General features: G+C 37.4%; 1 long non-coding RNA gene across 1 annotated transcript in view; it reads right to left on the reverse strand.

The window, feature by feature from the left end:
- LOC115351556 overlaps positions 1–647 on the reverse strand; it is a 76,415-nt gene extending 75,768 nt beyond the window's left edge. Inside the window, exon 1 of the long non-coding RNA XR_003926852.2 lies at positions 551–647. This is a non-coding gene — a long non-coding RNA (uncharacterized LOC115351556). The remainder of the gene's footprint in view (positions 1–550) is intronic.
- Between the last annotated feature and the right edge of the window lie 8,951 nt (positions 648–9,598).

A 9,598-nucleotide genomic window follows, 5' to 3' on the forward strand; every position in this document is an offset into this window, starting at 1 on the left:
TGTAAAATTTCCTCACCAAATTGCAGTCCAAGAATTACAGTACAACTAATTTGCTTCCTCATTACTGCATTTCCTTTATATTAGGTAAACTGAAGGCAAAAGCTGCTATTGTTGTCCAGGCATTTTCATTAGGACCCAAGAAGCAACTGACTATAAGAAATCTGTTTTTCTTAAAATCATTTGAGACTCCATGACTTGCTTTGCTACCTATTTCAAACATATCTTCGAGTACAGGGTTCCTAGTTATATTAATGGAACTACATGTGAAAACAGTTATCAGGGCTGTGTAATGCTGGAATGGGTTACTTAGCAGCAAGGTAGAATCATTCTTGTCCAAATGTTTTTAAGAAAAGGCTAGGCAAACAACAAATGTGGATAGTCCAGGTGCATGTGAGCCTTCTTCAGTTCAGTGAGTTGGATTAAGATTTCTTCTAAGAGCTCTATAATTCTGTGACTATTGCCCAAATCCATATTGCTCCATCAGAGTTCATGTTTCTCCCTACACTCAGGTTCAAATGGCCATACTCCCCTTAATAAAGATTGTACGTACTTCCTGATGTAATGCAGATGCTTTGTCCTTTTATAATTTCAACAAATGAGCTTCAGGACTCAGTCTTCGATGGAATATTCAGCACACATCCTCTCTGAAAGAACTAGGAACAACAACAGCTCTGAGAAAAGCTCTCTGAACTTGAACTAACATGCAAAAGGATTATCTACAGAAACATGTATTAAAACAGAATGTTATGTCATGCTAACTAATTATTTTACTATAGGCTTCCTCAAGTAGCTTCTGGTAACTTTGTGCTCCAGCCTACCTCCTAGTATAATAGTCTATCAAGTATCATGTCACTCTTGTGTGAATCAGGGATAAAATACTGAAATCCTTCAGGGATGAAAACATAATGTAAGCCAACCTTCCAAAAAACCAAATGGAAAATTTTGAATTAATTAATCCTTGATCATATTCAAAAACATGAATGTCAAACACATGTATATGTGTAAATACTTACAAAACAGTATTGGTGTTAGTCACTGACTAGCAAGTTACTACTCCTCTGTGAGTCTTCTTGTCTTTGAGTAAGAAAGACAATGAAGGTTAATCTCTGTTGTGGATCACTAGGAGATGAACTGTAACTTTTGAACAATATAAATACTTTCTTAACTTTACTTTATTATGCTAATGCCTCTAAGGAAACTCAATCCATGTGTCAGAATATTCCAAATCCACACCATTTGCTCCATTTTAACCATTTCATAAATAGGTTCTTCTATACCCTCTTTTCAATGTATACATTTCTTAATTGTTTAGCCTCATCTTTGGATAAATATGACACATTATGAAAATGTAACATTCTTTGTGCAGAGATCACAATGTAACTGGTACCACTTAATATTAATCCTAAATGTGTTTATAATTCTAGAATGTAATTAGTCTAAAAATATTGGTGCTTAGCACACAAGTATGAGGTTCATAATGAAAATCACAATATTCACCGATTGTTACTGACCCATAGTAATTGTTAAAATATGAGAATTTGATTAGGGTTAACATGTGAAATGAAAGGTTCTGTGTGTAATGATGCTAGTAGCATTTACGGTGTTATAAAATATCACATTAGGCTTGTATTTTCCTAACTGGAGAGGTGCCAGAGCAGTGAAAAAAAGAGTAATTTTTGTTGATGACAAACGGTGATGCAAATTTGAAGATATCCTTAATGTATCAATACTGGTTAAAGATGTGGTTCAAAATTTTATTCATACATTGAATGCAACAGCAGAAACATGATCTGAGAAGCTGCATCTTAAAACCTCACTTTGATCAAAACAATGTTGCACCTTATCCAGATCCATTGCACCTAGATCGTGTATTTTAATTAAGAGAGAAAGAGAATTGCATGACAATCTCATCAGCCTGCTGACCTTACTATGTCAAATGTATCTCCTAAAAATAGTAGGGAGACCTTCTTTGATGTCCAAACATGATGCGTAAGTTGCAGCTACTGTGAACTAAATGACAAGGCAGCCACACAGTAGCCACATGTGCTTTTTGACCTTGTGGGCATGAAGCACTGCTGGTCCTGATGCTGTTAGACAACTCAATGCACAGTGGTGCCTATACTAAAAAAGTCCTGCTTGTTCAGTGAACACAGCAGTGTGGACAAAGATCCATCTGAAACAGCCACCTATACTTTTTTGTGGCTCATCTGACAGATTCCTGGTTGGTTTCAATAAGGGGAGTGGTAATCTATGATTGCTCTTCACATGCCTTGGAAGGTTTTAGGCTTCCAAGTAAGATGTATCATTTCAGTGCTTACTACAGTGACCAAAAGACTGTGAGTGCAAATTGCTATAATTAAATCACTCTTACACAACCAGTACAGAAACACCACAACACCATTCTTGGGCAAACCAGATTTCCCAAAGCACAATGCTCTTTAATTTGCTGGAAGGGGAAAATAATAATTCTGTGAATGCTAACAGCCAATACTACTATTTGCAAACATTTCAGTTCTCATGTGTCTGCTATTCTGGGTGAGCAGAAGATTTTAAGAATTGTCACTCATAAACAGTATTAGCTGTGGACTAGGGGTGGGCTGGGATAATGCTACCGGTAAGCTATTGGCATCTTATTGCTTGCGAGCGAAAGGCTGCCGTAGCCTTCACCTCACTTTTATACTTGTGTAGTTTTCCCTTTTCTGTAAAAAAAAATCCTCATTGGGATTTCCCTCACACTTGAAGCTCCTGCTGCTGTGACCCTGCTACCTTCTGATGACAGGCCAGTATTTTCAGGTGACATGTAGAGTTTTGGGTATTTAAAGATCTGGTTGGCATAAGTAGAGTTTTACAGGGCAGCTGATCTACTTATTTTTGGCTTCCAGGAATGATTTGCATCATGAACAAACTACAATCAGGAGACCTGCTGGTCGGGATGTGAGTATGGGCTACATTTTATGTCTGTCTATCTGGCATTATGTATAATGCCAGGATTCCAGCCTAAAGGGCCGAGCTAAAGCAGTGACTTCAGTTATCAGGAACCTGGAGACCTTTACATACAGATACTTGTAAAGCACTTTGCACTTTTTGGAAATCTGGAGTAGGTTCAGTTGTCCATGAATACATAACCAAAGGTTCCTTCTTTGTTTCTGTGAGGTACTTCTAGCCTGTAAAAGTGTATTGAAAAACCAACACAGTCAGACAGGTACCTACTTAATTACTCTTGGCTACCAAAAATACAGTCCTATCCTAAATAGTAGGTATTTAGCAATATCTGGGGAGCTTACCACACAACTGTGGTTTCACTAATTTTCAGTCTGTTTGAAAATAAAAGATAAATGCCTTTAATAAGGGTATGTCCATTATAATGAGTCATGACGCTGATATTACTAAGGCAACAACCTAAGACCAGTCGTGTTGGCACAACTAATGGCATCAGCTGGCCCACAAAATTATATTCAAATTATATGTGAGGGGAATCAGTGCAGTTTGACAGCTAACACCCAAGTGCACGTTTTTGGTCTCACTTTATTAGAAATCTTACATACTTACTAAAGGAGGCTGTCAGATCAAAAAATTCAGGCATAGATTTATGCTGATTGAGAAAGAAAGGGCCACATCTGATAAATTCCTCTCCTCTCCCCATGCCCTGCCCTCTTAGCACTGGTTGGGATGTCAAACTTTCCTATATCACATGTAGCAAAGCTATGCAAATGCACAGCACATCCATTTAGGAGCACAACTCCCCAGGGTATTTTTCTTCATTCAGTGTTTGACCCTCCTACGTGCCTCTTTTTTGATCTGAAAGACAACCAGAAGTGTTGACAGCCTGGACAGACATACACTAGGCGGGGGTCACCACTACTCAGAGGAATGCTGTACAGTCTGTACGTTCCTGTTACTCTAGTTCCTGAACGCCATTTCTGATGAAGCACTAGAGGAATCGGTGTAATGTAGTGAGTATGAAATCACAAAGGACCACTGTCTCTAAGGTAAGTTTCCAGGCTAAAATGGCTCTAGAGACTTTTGTGTAACGTCAGTTACAATTACCCATTTTTTGAGGAAGTAAAATAGTTATCCTGTTAAACTCACATTCATATTCCAAACATCACAGGAAGGCTATTGCAGCAGCCAACTCCATGTAAACTTCTCTCTGTTTCAGAGGTGGGCTACTTTCATGCTTTTAATGTAGTGTGTCCTGTTTTTTTATTTTCTGTTTGCTTAGAAGTGGACAGACTAGACACTGTCTTCAGAGGGAACTTCAGAATCACAAAATACCCTGGCAAACATCAAGCCTTGTGCTCAGTCTAGCCAAAGGCAATGTGCCCCCAAAATGAAACTCAAAGAAAGCTGTATTCAGCTACAAAAACACATTCAATCCACTTCACAGAGCATTTAGTGTTGATTTGGTTAGTGCAAATGTGATATTTGCGTCAAATTCTTGTGTCTTGAGAGTAGGTAAGAAAAAGGTCAGCCAGACATGATTTCCTTACATTTTTCTAAGCGGGACTGTCTGTATGTACAGTATTCTTTGTGGAAATAACAGAAAAAATAGTTAGATGATGAAATGATATAAAGACTATCCAAATATATCATCTCTCATGCTAAATCTTCTATAATTGCATTAGCAATGGGTGACTTCAGTTTCTTCATCAACTTACTGCAGTTCCAAGAAAGTGCCCAGGTTACAACATAAGTCTGGACCTGGTTAGAGTTTTCTCTTGAATTCTGAACCAAAACAGCATTGAGCACTAAAGTCTCACTCTCTCCAATCACCACTGCTTATGAATAGGATCTTTCTTATACTTTTCCTGCTGTTGTTGTGTGCTAACTGCCCTGCCCCCTTCCCACTTTCCAAACCCATATGAAAGGCTAATTCATCTGGGCAAGGGCAAGGGAACCCTTTGTATTGAACCTGTGCTGAATTTTATTAAAGTGACTAAGCAAGGTTTTTGAGATGTGCTGCTGCACTACAATCTGCTTTTGTTTTATTCCTCTATTATTCTTGCATTTTCTTTTAAATACTGAAAGACTTTTGTTGGGAACAGACTTGAACATAAGCCTAAGGCTTATTATATCTCCCTTCTCTTTTCTGAGTTACTAATAGGTGAGATTGGACGGGCATTGAATAATGCAAAACCACTCATTTCTCTCATAATGATAGCTTTGCAGCTAGTCTCTGCAGAAAGATTTAGAAATGCTTAAATTTTTGAATTACAAGTGGCTTAAAATGGGAGCCCACCAGTCCAACTAAAAGTTTTACTTGTCACCTACTTACTACTGTGTTAATCTTACAGGTATTCAACAGAACGTAATCACAAACAGGCCTGCCAACGTTTTGACTACAGGGATTTTTCTTTTTCTTTTTTTTTTTTTCCTCCTCTATTTGAAGAGAGGAGAGGTGGGAGAAAAAAAGAATTGTTATTGACTATGTTCACCAGTAGGCTGAGATCATATCTTATGCAGGTAATACCTGAACTTCCAGTATGTGTGTGCACGCGTGTGTGCACATGTGCATAGGTGAAGAAGCCAAAAAAAAATCCAAGGACCAAGACACCAGTAACAAGTATTTGCCACAAATATTGCCAATACATATCAACTGCATCTTCAGCTATCATTTCTGACCTAAAATTAATACACACTGAAAAGTTTTACAAATGCTACAGAAATATTTTTACCAAAAAAGTTTATGGTGTCAGACTAATTCTTGTTAGCCATACAAAGTGTATGATTCCAATGATGTTTAGAGGGACTATAAAAATATTTTGACTTTGCTGATATTTGAGCGTTTCACATAAGCCTGCCAATTTTAAAACTTCATCCACAACCACTGACTACATCACAGGTTATTGCAGAAGCCGCTTTATAACAGGCAGATCTGTCACCCAACAGGATGCTGATTTTAGCTGTTTCATTACTTCATCCTTCACCTGTGACAAAAATCTTGGACGCTTGGGTCTGGTAGAAAGAATATAATCCTAGCAATGGATTAATGGTCAAGAAAGATATATGAGTAGTACCATCACAGAATTGCAAATCTTCCTATTTCCAAAACGTTCTTTATATTTTTGCAGTGCTGTGCTTTCTTATTCAAGTTCCACTCATTTGACTGGCGCCAAACTATCAACATACATAGTTGACTGCATGAGGAAACTAAATATATATGAAGAGTTTTGTGCACTGACTTCTTCCACAGCTTATGCGGATCACTGAAGAGAATGAGTCTAATCACAAAAGTAATTTCACTGGTGATAGCACTTACATGCAAAAAGACATGGGCTCAGAGATGTAGGTTTTTTGCCTGGCTGAGTTACCATGCATTAACTAAGAGTTAAAGAACTAAAGCAAATTACCTGGGTTTTCTTAGCTACAAGCGAAAGTATGCAGTCTACTGTGAGATACCTAGTTAAACTGCAGTATCTTGGCTGTCTCTGTATGTATTTACCTAAGCATCCTGTAGATTAAGGGTAGTCATAAAAGTTTATGACAACTGGTGAGAAACTTTTAATCAAACTTTTTTAAAATAGCAAAAGAATAGCTTTTTTTTTTTTTCAGAATCATTAATCAAAGACAATTTTCTCAAGACTCTTCAGGGGAGAGCTAAGCAATGTTTAGCAAATAAAAATTATTTTTTAATTGCAACAACCCTCCCCAAGATTTTAAGGATTTTTTTCAAACAAAATGGCAACCAAGATAGTTATCACTTTTTTACACAAAACTTTCCACAGGAAGAGGATGTTCCCTATCTATTTTAGCTTTCATCCTAGAAGGTAGTAGCCAACTGCATACCTTTTCCTCTTTGCCTTTCACAACTCGAAGTCTTATACTTAAGGCAGAGAGTTAGATTTAACTCTTTAGCTGTTACCATGCTATTCGCTGATTGTCGCTGGAAGAGGACCTAGTTTGTGTCTTTGGAGGGTGTTAGAGTAGGTGATCATACAGCATGAGGCCAGATCTCCAGCTGGCATGAACTGATGTCATTCCACTGAAGTCCCTGCTGCTGTGTTGATCCAGAATGGCTGAGGCTCTGACTTAGTAACCAGAAAGATGTGTTCCAGTCTCTGTCAATACTGGGCAACTCTTTCCTGAAACTTAGGATTTGAAATAACTATGGTAATTTGGATTCCACTTTGTGATAACTGTTGGCACATGTCAACTTTCTAATGGCAGAACAAGAAAGAAGCACCATCAGTACAGTCTGCTCATGCTGCTGCTGTTTCTAATGCTGGCACTTTCGATGTCCTAAAAGCTGTTGCCGTTGCCTCCTTCCCTGTTGATGCCACCGCACATCCTTGGGATAAAAGCCAAACAGCACTTTCTTTGTACTCTCCTGCCAAGGTAATTTTAACCCCCTATACTCCTTCAAAATACAGAAGCGCTGATTTGGGCTGAGATGAAATTTCTGTAGAACTTACAACAACTTACTGAAAATAATCACTCTAAAGAAATGGAAAGGACTCATACAATATCATAGGATGGGTAGTCAGATTAATTCATGGTGTATTAGCTGAGCAGCTCTTGCTCTGTAGAGACAAAACCATTGCATTTCAATTAAGAAGTTGTTGAATGTATTATCTCATCTTTTCAAAATACTTTCACTTCTGTGTTGCATGTCTGGCTTCCTGACTTACTGGTTACAATTGTATATTCACCTGCTTATGCTAGACGTAACAGTAGTTTCCACATTATAGTTTTTTCATGGAAAATAAGCTGAGGAAGTCAGGGGTTTGGCTTTGTGAAACCTCATCGGTAGGATTTTGGTTTTTTCGAAAGCAAGATGAAACATGGAATTCATGTTCAGGTACTTGTTCTGACTGACTCACTGAAATTGGGACTAGTGGGTATCAGTGGAATGTTCCATTTCTGACTCATCTCTAATTTTTCTCAGAACAGTCTGATCTCAAGCATCTTTCAGCCTTTCTTCATATTCTAACCCTGTTCATTTATGGTGAGATTCTTCTACCCTGTCAACAGTATAGTACTTATACTGATTGCCAAAGAACTATTTATTGAACATGGTACTATTTAACGGAAGTGTGGCTGTTTGACTCTTGGCCTGAGACAGGTAAAAATCAAACACATTTTAAAGTTGTATGTGGTTGAAAAAGTTTATAATACATAAAAGCCAGAAACATGGTGATTTTCAAAAGTCTAGAAGAAGTAGCAAAGGTTGGAAAATATTTGTAAAGATATAGCATGGAAAAATATGAGCAAATAAAGGTCAAGCCCATTGCCGGCAACAACAGCAACAGTAATTTTAGAAAATCCTTTGTTTCAGACTCTGGTGCCTATTCTACCAGCACCACCACTCTTAAGTGGGACTGCCACCTCTGTTTCTTTGTATTTCCTGTGACTATTTCTCCTTTGTCCCTGTGTTCTTTTTATCTTCCTGAAGGATTTAAATGAAGCTTGATGATTTTTCTAAGTCTAAAAAATATCAGTCTGTCTATAACAACAAGGAGACATAATCTTTTCAAGATCTTATTTTCCCAACCGGGGACTTTGGAAGCAAGCTGGCTAGGCTTTGAGTTTGCTTGGAGAGCTTGAAGTGGAAACAAAGTATCTGCAGACACACAGCTCTTCCATCTGCTTTGAAATTTCTTTTAAAAATAAGCTATCTTATTGTGTTAAAGGACCTCTGTGAGTGGATCACAAAAATCCTGTTAAAAGGTTTAGTGGACAAACACAGTTTTTAAATCTGAACCTATATGTGGCCATTCAGTTAAAATAATTTTGATGGTTTTTTTTCCATCTCTTAAAACATACGAAGCAATTGTTGTTTTTCCATAAAGCGCAACAGCTTTGAAACACTGAAAGACATAGCTTGCTTCTCATTACATTGGTCAGTAAACATCAGGGTGAACTTAATATATTTTTCATGGGGTAAGAATTTCTAAACTGCAGTTCTTTATCAGTGTATAATTTTATTCAGCAGAAAAAAAAAAAAAAAAAAAGACAGTAAATGTTCTTCTGGCTGATACATTTTCAGGCAACTTCTTAAAGTACTGCTTTTGAAACATGCTACACTGGCCTGTGAACACCAATACAGAGATGAGAAATCAGTGAAACTAACAGAAAGAACAGGATTTGGTCTAAGTCACATCTCTACTAAGATTGAAACACTGTGGAAAGAGTATTTTAAAAAAAGCTCAGTTATTTTAATTATTGAAAAATTCTAGCAAAAGCACTGAACAGATACTTTGAATATGTAATTGAACTTAATGCCCCAAATAAAAAAGAAAGGCACTGGGGCTGTTAACATCAAAGCTTGCATTCACAATCTAGGCCTTGCAACTGATAAGCTCCTTCTGGAAGGAAAAAAAAAAAGAAAAAAAGATCGGAAAAATCTCCATATTTCAGTGTCACTTGAGTAAAACTGACATGATAAAAGCAAATATGTGAAGAAAGAAAAGGCAAAGTGGGGTCAGGTTCCAGCTCCCAGCAATACTGTATCATACAAAGTCTTTAGTAATGAACTTCATTAAAAAGTAAATTAAGTATTTCTTAGGCAGCAACAAATGAGATTTTCTTCTATAGACTCTACTGAAATGTTGCGACCACAGTATCAAAGCAAATAAGCAACAGATACATTGAAAGCAAC

Source organism: Aquila chrysaetos, chromosome 16, assembly GCF_900496995.4.
Source record: "Aquila chrysaetos chrysaetos chromosome 16, bAquChr1.4, whole genome shotgun sequence".
NCBI classification, from domain to species: Eukaryota; Metazoa; Chordata; class Aves; order Accipitriformes; family Accipitridae; genus Aquila; species Aquila chrysaetos.